This window comes from Fukomys damarensis, unplaced genomic scaffold, assembly GCF_012274545.1.
Source record: "Fukomys damarensis isolate Sample0158 unplaced genomic scaffold, DMR_v1.0_HiC HiC_scaffold_39, whole genome shotgun sequence".
In the NCBI taxonomy this organism is placed as follows: Eukaryota; Metazoa; Chordata; class Mammalia; order Rodentia; family Bathyergidae; genus Fukomys; species Fukomys damarensis.
Genome location: NW_022900951.1, coordinates 59,050,147 through 59,062,598, shown reverse-complemented (window position 1 = coordinate 59,062,598; position 12,452 = coordinate 59,050,147). Strand labels below are relative to the sequence as shown.

The following is a 12,452-nucleotide window of genomic DNA, read 5'->3' as shown; positions in this document are numbered from 1 at the left end:
CTACAAGTCTACTGAAAGCCAAACTGAAAACTTTTCATCTACACTTGAGAAAAGACAAAGATGTGCACTTTCACTATTTCTGTTTAATATAGTACTCAAAACTTTAATGATACCCATAAAACAAGCAAAAGAAAAGGGATACCATAGGAAAAGATGAAGTAAAATTATCTTCATTTTCGGGTTCCATGATCCTTTACTTGGAAGACAAGTACAGTTCTACTTCAGGACTCTAAGAGCTAACAAAAAATTCAGCAAGGTAAAAGGAAACAAAATCCATACACAAAAATCATCAGTATTCTTATACATCAAAAATGAGCCCACTGTGAATGAAATAATGAAAACATTATTATTTACAATAGATCAAAAATTAAATAATTCATGATCAATTATAGATTAATTATAAATTTTAAAATGTAATACAGTCCAAATCAAAATAACAACATTCTTCACAGAACTAAGTAAACTACCATAAAATTTACCCAAAACAAGAAGAGACCCAAAATAACAGCAGCAAACTTGGGCAAAAAGAGCAAACAGGGAGACATCACAATCACAGGTTTTAAATCATTGCAAAGCTACAATAATATAAAACATCATGATATTGGCACAACAACAGATATGTGGATCAATAAAACAGGATTCAGAAACAACTTCAAGCTTTAGAAATGGGAAGAAAGGAGCTAAAGGTGTAGGGAAGGTGGGATGGGTAGGGGAAGAGTAAAAAGGGAAAAGAAAAAAATGTGAGAGGATGAAAATAAAGTGTTTGTAGATGGGGAGGGGAGGAGGGGGTGAAGGGAGAGCAGAGGTAAGGGGAAAAAATGAGAATCAAGACTTGTCATGTAGAGGTACAAGATCCCAACAATGAATGTAACTGTACTGTATCCCTAAAATGTACCAATAAACTCAATTAAAGCTGAAAAAAAAAAAAGAAACAACTTCAAGCACGTTTAGCTATCTCAGCTTCTACAAAGCCAAATAGATACACCGGAAGAAAGATGACACCTTTAATAAGTTGTTTTGGACAAAATGGATATATACATGCAAAAGATTGAAGCAAGACATTCATCTTTCACAATGCACCAAAATAAAAATTCATAAATCCCTAAGTCTAAGTATTAAAATTGAAACACATAACATACTGAAAAATAAAATATGTAAAATTCCTAAATACAAGCATAGGCGAGGACTTTCTGAATAGAATCTCAAATTCACACACACACACACACACACACACACACACACACACACAAGAAAAAAAACAGAGAATCAACAAAAGGGATTATATAAAATTAAAAAGCTTCTGTAAAGTGAAGGAAACAACCAGAAGAGTAGAGACAACCTACCAAATGGAAATATATTTTTGCAAGGTACTCTTCGGACAGGGTATTACTATGCAGAAGATATAAAGAACTTTAAAAATTGGGCTACCAGAACTCTTGAAGACATTGGCATAGGAAAAGACTTTATGAATAAATCCTCAGTAGCTCAAAGAATCAACAACTGGATCTCATCTTATTAAAAAGCTTCTGCACTGTAAAAGAAACCATCAACAGAACTAAGAGACAACGTACAATGTGGGAAAAATATTTTACAAGCTGCTCCTCAGACAAAGGACTGTTATCTAGAATATATAAAGAACTCAAAACAATCAGTACCCCCAAATATAAAGACCCGATTCAAAAATGGGCATCCGAAATGAACAGACATTTCTCAGACAAAGAAGTAAAAGCAGCAAGTAAATATATGAAAAAATGTTCCACATCACTGGTCATTCGAGAAATGCAGATGAAAACAACACTGAGATTCCTCCTCACCCCACAAAGAATGGCTGCTGTCAAGAAATCAAACAATAACAAATGCTGGTGGGGTTGTGGGGAGAAAGGAACCCTTCTCCATTGTTGGTGGGAGTGCAGACTGGTGCAACCACTGTGGAAATCAATATGGAGATACCTCAAAGAGCTGGGACTGGAGGTTCCATTTGACCCAGCCATCCCTCTGCTGGGTATCTTTCCAAAAGAATTGAAAGAATCACATCACAGTGATATATATGTACCTAGGTTTATAGCGGCACAATTTGTAATATCTAAAACTTGGAAACAGCCCATTTGCCCATTAGTTGGAAACTGGATAAAGAAGATGTGGTTTTTCTATAAAATGAAATACTACTCAGACATAAAGAATGAGAAATTAGTTTCATTCATAGGAAAATGGATACATATTGAGGATATGCTCCTAAGTGAAATAAATAAGTCACACATGTATACATTCCAAATAGATTCTCTGGTATGAGAAACTATAATAGTACATAAGATCCTAATGAGATAATTGACAATGTGAAATAGGAAGAAAGGGACTAAAGGTGTAGGGAAAGTTGGAAGGGTGGGGGAAAGGTAATAGGGGAAAAGAAAAAATTATGAGTAAATGAAAAAATGGAAATGAAGTGTTTGAAAATGGGGAGGGGAGGGGGGTGAAGGGAGGGCTGGGACAAGTGGAAAAAATGAGAACCAAGACCTGTCATGTAAAGGTACAAGATCCGAATAATGAATGTAACTGTACTGTATACCTAAAATGTACCAATAAACTCAATGAGAAAAAAATTGGGCTGCTAAAATTAAAAGACCCCATCAAAAATGGGCCATAGAAATTGATAGACACTGGTCGAAAGAATAAGGATAAATGGCTAAAACTAAATTTAAAATGTTCAACATCTCCTACCATTAGAGAAATGCAAAGCAAAACAACACTGAAATTTCATCTTATTCCAGAAAGAGTGGCTATCATCAAGTATCAATATAATAACAAATGCTGGAAAAGGAACCCTGCCACATTGTTGGTGGAAAAGTAAACTAGTGCAAGTATTATGAGAATCACTGTTAAGATTCCTCAAAAATCTGAAAATATAAATTAATTTCAACCCAGATATTCCCTTTCTAGTTATCTTCCCAAAAGAGTTAGTGACATCTTATTACAGTGACACATGTGTACCCATGCTTATAACAAGAAATTTAATAACAGCTAAATCTTAGAAGAGCCCTACATGTTGATCAACAAACTAATGGGTAAAGAAAATGTGGTTTTTATACACAATGGAGTAGTACTCTGACATAATGAAGAATAAACTTGAGTCATTTTTAGGAAAATGGATAGACCTAAGTGTAATAAATCACACAAAGGAAGTTCAATATCATGATTTCTCTCATATGAGATACCCAAAGTATAAATACTTTGCAGAGTAAATGAGAGAGAAGGAAAATAGGGAACAGGGAGATAGATCTTTTGCAAACGGGAGAGGGATCAAAGATAGATTAAGGATGGCAAGAAAAAGAGAAGTAAAAAGAATTTAAATATGTTAGGTACATGTACCAACTCTCTATGGTAAATGTAATAATTATATACTGCAAATATGTACTAATAAAATTTTAAATATTTAAAAGTAATCCAAAGAGACAAAGAATTTCACTACATACCAACAAATGGAATAATTCAACAGGAAGTTATAACGGTTATAAATAAAACATAGCATTTGACGTGAGAAGCCAAATAAACATCAACTCAATCATAGTGAAGGATATCAACATCCCAGTTTCACAAGAAGTCTGATCATTGACCTTGAAGAATAAGGTTGACCTGAGAGGGAAACTCTGTGATGCTCCTTGACGAGGCTCTGAGTTGGCACAGCAATTTGTCCAGGGAAGCTGGCAATGGCCATCAGTAGGGGTTAGGGCAGTCAGTGTCACTTCTTTCTCTGAGGACCCTCTTACAGTTTATCTCCCTAAGACAGGAAGGGAAATTTTAAATTCTCTTCTAAGAAGTTAAATTTGTAATTTACCAGTAATAAAGATTGGAGGATACTTGGCCCTCAGGCCTTGTATTATTTTTTAACTTTCTTCCACTCCCAAGACTGAGTTTGGGGGCAAAGTGGAGACAGCTGCCAAGTACTGTGAGCAAGCACCACCCCGCCACTGATCAGCTTCCTTCCGTGACTGGAGACTGTGCAGTGAGCTGTGCATTCCTCACAAAAGGAGGAGTGCCCCTCTATGTGGCCTCTAAACTGCACAGCCGCTTCCAGGTGATAGTCATCAGGTCTCTGCGGTAGGTGGGAGGCCACCCTGGAAATCACTGCCCTTTCCACTCACCTCTTACTGTACCTGTCCCAGAACCTGGGCCTGGGTCACAGAGGCTTGGAGAGGAGAGGTCATTATTAGAGGGGGGAAAATAAGAAAACAGACAAAATTTGAAGAGTCTCAGCTTTGGGGTGTCGTGCCAACCACAAAAGATATCATAAATAAATAAATAAATAAATATACATATACATATATATACCACATGTGATGGAAAGACTTTTTGTTTTCCTTTCTCAAAGAAATACAATGAAGGCAGCTTTTTGTTTTCCTTTCTCAAAGAAATACAATGAAGGCAGCTTTTTTTTTTTTTGGTACCGGGATCGAACTGATGACCTTGCGCTTGCAAGGCAGGCAGCAGAACCACTGAGCTAAATTCCAGGCCAGCAGGCAGCCTTTTGAATGAAAAAAAAAAGTCTGATTGAAGGGTAGGGGAAAGGAAAGATGGGAAAAGAAAAAATATGAGAAGTGGAAAAACAACCTGTCATATAAAGGTACAAGATCTCAATAATGAATGTAACTATACTGTATACCTAAAATGTACCAATAAACTCAATAAAAGCAAAAAATAAATTAAAAATTAAAAAAGAAGTGGAAAAACAACCTGTCATATAAAGGTACAAGATCTCAATAATGAATGTAACTATACTGTATACCTAAAATGTACCAATAAACTCAATAAAAGCAAAAAATAAATTAAAAATTAAAAAAGAAGTGGAAAAACAGGGAAACAAAATCTTTGAAAATAGGGAAGGGTGGCAGGCTTGAGGGGAGAGCAGTGGTATGGGGAAAAAATAAGATCCAAGATGCATCATGTAAAGGTACAAGATTTTGATGATGAATGTAACTGTATACTTAAAATGTACAAATAAACTTAATGGAAAAAAAGTCTGATTGATGAGGCAAAAACAATCAATAAATATATCAGAAGGCGACATTATTTTTTTAACCAACTTGTGACTGCTGTATGGTTAGGGAACTCCCAATTTCCTGCTACACACTGGGGGTTTACAATATTAAAATAAGAAATAACAATGCAATGAAAAAAGAAATATCAGAGTATTAGATCCTTCAAACAGAACCTAATAAATATCTATAGAGTGTTCAACCCAATAACAGAATACACAATTTTTCTTTGAAGCATATAGAACTTCCACCAAAAAGGACTACATACTGGGGCATAAAATTTGCCCAAATAAATAAGGAGGGATTGAAATAATCTCTTGCATATTATCATATAGCACTGCAATGAAACTAGAAATCAATGGCAATAGAAATCACCAAAATTATGCTGTCATATGAAGATTAAGTGATACCCTCTAAATAATCAGTGGGTCACACAAGAAATCAAACACTTTCTAGAATCAACTGCCGATGATGTTACAACACACCAGAACTGATGGGACACACTGAAAACAGTACTAAGAGGGAAGTTTATACCTATGAATGCCCAAATCAGGAAAAAAAAGCCAGAGTGATACCAAATAAATAACCTAATGCTTTATCTCAAGGCCTCAGAAAAACAAGAACAATCTGAATCCAAAACTACTACAAGGAAGAAAATTATAAAAATGAGATCAGAAATTAATTAAATTGAAGCAAAAAAGTATAAAGAATTAATTGAAAGCTGTTTCTTCAAAAGGACAAGCAAAATAGAAAAACCCTTATCCAAACTTAGCAAAAGAAAGGAAAGAAAAGCCCATATCAATATAATTTGCAATCAAAAGGTAAATCTCAATTTACATCACTGAAACCCAGTAACTACTTAATATCTAATAAATTGGAAAATATAGAACAAATAGACAGATTTCTACACCTATATTAGTTACCAAAACTGAACCAAGAAGATATAAAAATACTGAGTCTAGTAACAGGTAATGAAACTGAGGTAGTAATAAAATCTTATAAACTAAGAAAAGCCAAGGACACAATAGATTCACCATTCAATAATACAAGGACTTCAAGGACGGTCTAAGGCATATACGCCTCAAACTCTACAATAAAATTGAAAGGGGAGAAATACTGCCACAATCCTTTCTGGAAACTAGCATTAACCTCACTCAAAAACCAGAGAAGGATTTAACCAAGAAAAAAAGAAAGGAGAGAGAGAGAGAAGGAGAGGGAGGGAGGGAGGGAGGGAGAGAGAGACAGAGAGAGAGAAAGAAAGAAAGAAAGAACGAATGAACGAAAGAAAGAAAGAAAGAAAGAAAGAGGGAAAAGAAACCTGGAAATTACTGGACTGTGGCCCTGAGAGAATGCTCAGGCCTGCAGGCTGGTCCCTGACCAACTCCACTACTGTGGATTCTACACTTTGATTCAGCCACCACCAACTTGTCGCTAGATCTGTGCTGTTTCCCCTCTGCATGGGACAGCAAAAGTGCCAGTCCAACAATGGACTTGATCTTGGACAAGGCAAAAGTCTGGAAAAGAGGATTCAACATGACTGACTAGAGAAGGAATTATATCATAGAAACCTAGGAAAGAGTCACTGAGAAGCTAGGATCTGGAATATACAATACGGCTGAGTAGAGGAGGAGCCGTGTCAGAGAAACTCAGAGGACATTGACAAGAAACACAGAAAAGAGGAGAATCTATCATAAAAGGAAAGAGGTATACAAGATGAATTAACCAAACACAATGTGGTAACCATGTCTGAATCCTGCTTTGAAGATTCCAGCTCAAAGAACACTATACAAAGACAATTATAGAACACTTCAGAAGGAAGAGAGAACCACAGGGGAACTGAGAGAATTAGCAGCAGTTGGAACCTGCAAGGAAAATGTGGGGTACTGGTCCCAGATTGGCCTTCCACAGTAAAAAGTTGAAGAGTGAGGTCCATCCAGCACATGCCACCACAATTGTGGACCAAGAGGTAGTAGGGATACAGTTGGAGGAAAGAGATTTTCAAACCTGGGTCCCAGAGCAACTCCTTGGCTCCAAGACATGCTCCACACTGTCAAATTCTCAGAGTGGACACAGGAAGGACAACCACAGGAGATAACTAGCAGTCATAGAGCAGGCTGAGGGTGTCCAACTGAGGGGCTGGGGCGGGTAAACATGGGCCCAGCTCACATGGTCAGAGGCCATGTTCAGCCTGAGTTACCTAGGATTGGAAAGTCATATAGGCACCCTGTCCCCATTGTATTCAGATGTCTTCATCACTTTATACTTCCAGATGAGCAGAATCACAGAGCTGGAGCTCTGTGCTTTATTCCTATGCTGTGAGAAAGAGCCATGTAGCCAAACAATAAAAAAATAAATAAAATATAGAAAATAAATTAAAAATAAAGACAAATAAATTTTTCTTTTTCCTTTTTGCTATTTTCCTTTCTGTTCATTTTTTTCCCAACTTTATTCTATCCTTTTCCCCCTTTTATCTTTTGAGAGTGTGTGTATGTTTGTGGATTTCTCTTCCACTTGCCCCTTCCTTTCAATATAGTTTGAGAGCAAGAGAATTCTCCCCTGTCCCTTTTCATTCCATGTACTTTTACCCATATCTTTTCACATGATTTCTTTGTCCTGTTACTTATCCTTTCTTCTCTTTCTTTTTCACCCTCTTCATCTGTCTCATTTTAATTTTTTCCTAATATTTATATTAACCATAGAATCTTCATTTCTTGCTTCCAATTTTATACCCAGTTTTCCCTGCTACCCATTCAAATATATAACATATATCTACCACCATTAGAATCTACCCCCTTACTTCCTTCTCATATCACGTAGCAGAAGACTTTTTAAAAAACACTTTTTTTACTTTTCTTTACACCCTCTGGCATTATTTGATCTAAAATCCTCCTTGCTTTAGATAATTGACCGTATAAAATTACTGTTCAATACCTTGTATACCAAAAGAGGAGACATAGCTATTACATAGCTGTGGGTAAATACTGGGGCTTTTATGATTCTTACACTGTAACTGTGGAATTATTCTCTAGGCTAAATGGAGATCCAAACTTGGGTCTTGTGGGTCTCATAAATACTTGGGTTGCTATGATTCTTACACTTTAACTGTGGAATTATTCTCTAGGCTAAAGGGAGATCCAAACTTGGGTCTCGTGATATGTTCTCAACTTGCCTGGATAGATTCCACTGTAATTGATTAATTTGTTACTACTCTGGCTGATTTTATTGTATAGAAGTACCCAGTGGACAATTTTGTGCCAGTGAATGGTCTGCCAATTCCACCATCATACCCAAGGAGAGGGACAGAAAGAATTCCTTCCTAAACCAAGAACTTGGACTGGATCAGATTGAAAGAATACCTACAACCTGGTGGGTAAAAAAGTCCTTAGTGTGAGTTAGCTTCAGTATTCCAGTGGAAGATTCAGAGAAGTTATTGGGGTGTAAACACTCAGAATCTTTGGCAAAGAAGTGACATGTGAATGACATATAACTGTCTCATTGGAATATTTAATCTGTATTCCCATTGACTATCTTATAGGTATGAGTTTTTGTATTTTTTTTATTTATTTAGTAATGTGGGGTTATGTTATGTCTTTTTATAGTTTTTTGTGTTTACTAGGATTTTACTTATGTGTATTTTTCTCCCATTGCCTCTAATTTAATAGGCATCTAGATTCTCTCCCTACTCTCAGCTCCCTAACTTCTTTTTATATATTTTTTCTTTTTTATTGAGTTTATTGGTACAATCTAGGTATACAATACAGTTACATTCATTATTGGGATCCTGTACCTTTACATGACAGGACTTGATTCTCATTTTTGCCCTTGTCCTTGCCCTACCTTCACCCTCTCCTCCCCTCCCCATTTACAACCTTTTTTTTTCCATTTTCCCTATCTAACTTCTTTACATCAACCCCCCCACAATACTATTATCATATTTCTTAATTCCTTTTCCAAATACAAAAACTCCTTCCAAGTTGTTAATTTCCCATACTTACCTCCTCCACAATCACTCCTTTCTTCTCTAGTATTAACCCTTGATCCTTCCCATCCTAAGCATTTGGGTTTCCCACATTTTACTATCCTCTTGTTCTCTTTAACAGCAGGTTTTCACAACCAAATAGCTTCCCTCAATCACAAAGTATCCTTCTTCCCTTATCTTATACTTGCCCCCACAAATATCCTCTGAAAACTCAATACTGACCCTTCAACTCAACTAAAAGTACTCCAATAAAATCAGGTCGTACACCAAACTCCTACAAATTTCCTCATTAGTGTCTAATACTCTCATATAACCACCTTTATTCTTCTCCCTCCATTGTACCTACCTCATTGCAGAACAATCACAAATAATAAGTGGTCACAGTGTGCATAAAGGATGTACAAAAGGTGAAATTGTAACTGCAAGGACTATAATATAGAAGTGTTATAATGATCTAATTTGCTGATGCCATTATAACCAGAAGTAATTATTTCAGCAAAATATAGGGATAGAATATAAATTAAATAAAATAATAGAGTAAATCCTTGCACTAGACATAAAAGTTGAAAATTATTCACAGTAAGGAAAATCCTACTAAAAATCTCCATAAAAATCACAAACTCTCCTCACTTTTCTAGCTCTAAATCTGCAGTAACTCCCAAAAAAAGGAGGGGAAAGAAGGAAGGACACGTATGGGCATGGGAAAGCAAGGCAACACAAGAGCCATGAGTTCATTCAATTCTCCCAAGGCAAAGCAAGGGGTCACAAATGGAGAAGAAAAAAATACGAAGTAGCAGAACTCTGAAATGTTCATAGGAGGAATGAAGAGAATAGATGAGTTCATAGAGAATTTCAGGGACATAGGTAAAAAAAACTGTATAAGCTAACAAAAACATTTCAAAACTTGAATGACAGGTTCAATAAGGATATGGAGTCCTCGAGAAAATGTCCGACAGAAATACCTGAAATAAAAAATTGTGCAGAATTCATAAATTGTAGAAGCAACCAATGTGAAGACAATGTCTGATATTGAGGACAAACTAGTGAATTACAATGAAGAGCTCAAAGAGGCCAAAAAGAAGTAAGAGAACAAGTGAGGATTATCTAGCAACTAGTAGATAACGATAAGAAGACCAATCTAAGGCTGACTGGAGTTAAAGAAAAGTCAAAAGACAACACAGATGAATTTACTAATACATTTACAGAAATCATAAAAGAAAAATTTCCAAATATAAGAAAATAGGTTAAGATACAAGTAAGTGATGCTTATAGAACAGCAAACAGTTATGATGAAAAAAGAAGTTCATCAAGGCATGTCCTTATTAAATTCAGATATTCAGCAAGACAAAATAGAATTTTGAAAGCAGCCAGAGGGGGGAAAATGCCATATAAAGGTAAACCAATTAAAATCACAGTAGATTTCTCAACACAAACCCTAAAGGCCAGGAGAGCATAGAGTAAAGTATTGAAAGCCCTAAGAGCAAATAATTTCCAACTTAGATTAACGTATCCAGCAGAGCTATCCTTCAAAAAAATGAATCTAAATAAAAAGTATAACCAGCACCAGCACTTGTTTTCTAATTTTAATATTAGTCTGACATAACATTAGTAACCATGCTGCACTGAAACATGTAATGGTACAGATTCAATCCTTTGTTAAATATTATATCCCACTTCCCCAGAAAACTGAGCCTGATCATGAAGTAAACAATGTGTAAGTGCGTAAGCATAATCACTTATGGGCAGTCTCTTGTATATGATGCTGTTTAGAAATATGCAATCTGACACAGATTTATGCTTATGGGTAGACATTCAAATACACCAAAAAACTGCATATCTTGAAAATATGAGCACATTTTGAAACATTAAGACAATTCTGTTAATCATAATAGTCCCATGGTATGACTGAGTAATAAGAACCCACTTTAAAAGAAAAGGAAAAACATTAATCAGTGTAGTCCATGACTGATGAACGTAGTTCTCAAGGAAGATACCCACTCACTGAATTGTAGACTCCTTCATACCAGCCGTCATCTTTCTTCTTTATCATGTAAATGATTGCACTCTCCATAGAGGACACTTCATCATCCCTTTGTATAATCCTGTATTTCAGCAACTTTCTCTATTTAATTCTTGGGAGCCCAGGCAGGATCCTCATTTGCATATGGATCGTTATACTGAACTACTGCAGCGGCCTGCTCTTCACAGTCCGCTAGGGGAGGGAGAGCAGATGTAGAGAGTCATCAAACATGGGACTATTATCTGGTGGAGGTGGTGGTGGTGGATATGGAATATCAGAAACTATTCTCATGGTGAGTACAGAAGATGTAAGCACTGTTCACTCAACTTCCACTTCCTCCACTACTTCCACGCTATGTCATTTGTTTCTGATTTAAAGAAGCTGTCCTGCCTGGAATAGGTTGACTTCCAGCCCTTGAAGGACTGGTCATGTAGTCATTAGGAATTGTTGGGGGGTTAACAGGTCCCAGGGTTTTATAAGGAGTATTCCTTCCCAACCTTCCCTGGACGGACATGGGAGGGCATGGTGGTTTCTGAGTAGGAGGATTTGTTGTCAGCAATGTGTCAGTGTTTTGAGGCTGGTAATTTCCATGCTTGACACCATGACCCACATAATCCAGAACTGGACAGTTAATAGTTTTCCAAATATACCTTACAGGACATTCCATATTTGCAGTTGCTATTATTTTGTGAGTTCTTGCTGTGTTGTCATTTGTTGTCAAAACACCAGTTTCTCTTCAAGCCACTTTCTCTTTATGAATATCCATAGTTTGTGAAATATGATTGATAGAAGACTCCATTCTTCAAAGCTGAGAAGCTGAAGTGTCCAGCAACTGGAATACATTGTTAGCTAATGCAGTTATTTGACAAGCAACACTAGCTAGATATTAGATTATATACACTTTGGCCTCTTCTAAAGCTTTTCTCTTATCTGTAGACTGTGTGTAGCTGTTTTCTAAGTAGTCTTCCATCCAGGTCAGGTTCTGGTAACTCTTTGCAAATATTACTCTGCCATTTTCTACCTTTCTGCATTTCTTCTTCTCTTGTTAAAGAAATAGAGGTAGCATTGTCATCCAAGGCTCTGAGCACCTCACAGCCCAGATCCAATGCACCTACCCTACCTCCTGCCTGGTATTGCAGGACCACATGCTTATTCCCAGCCCATGATCATATTTTTTTTATTGAGTTTATTGGTACATTTAGGGATACAGTACAGTTACATTTATTGTTGGGATCATGTACCTTTACATGGCAAGTCTTGATTCTCATTTTTTTCCCCTTACCTCTGCCCTCCCTTCACCCCCTCCTCCCCTCCCCATCTACAAACACTTTATTTTCATCTTTTCATTCTCTCACATTTTTTTCTTTTCCCTTTTTGTTCTTCCCCTACGTATCACACCTTCCCTACACCTTTAGCTCCTTTCCTC

At 36.5% G+C, this 12,452-nt stretch overlaps 1 pseudogene; it reads right to left on the bottom strand.

Moving 5' to 3' along the window:
* Positions 1–10,987: 10,987 nt before the first annotated feature.
* The window catches only part of LOC104867061, a 6,294-nt pseudogene continuing 4,829 nt past the window's right edge, over positions 10,988–12,452 (bottom strand).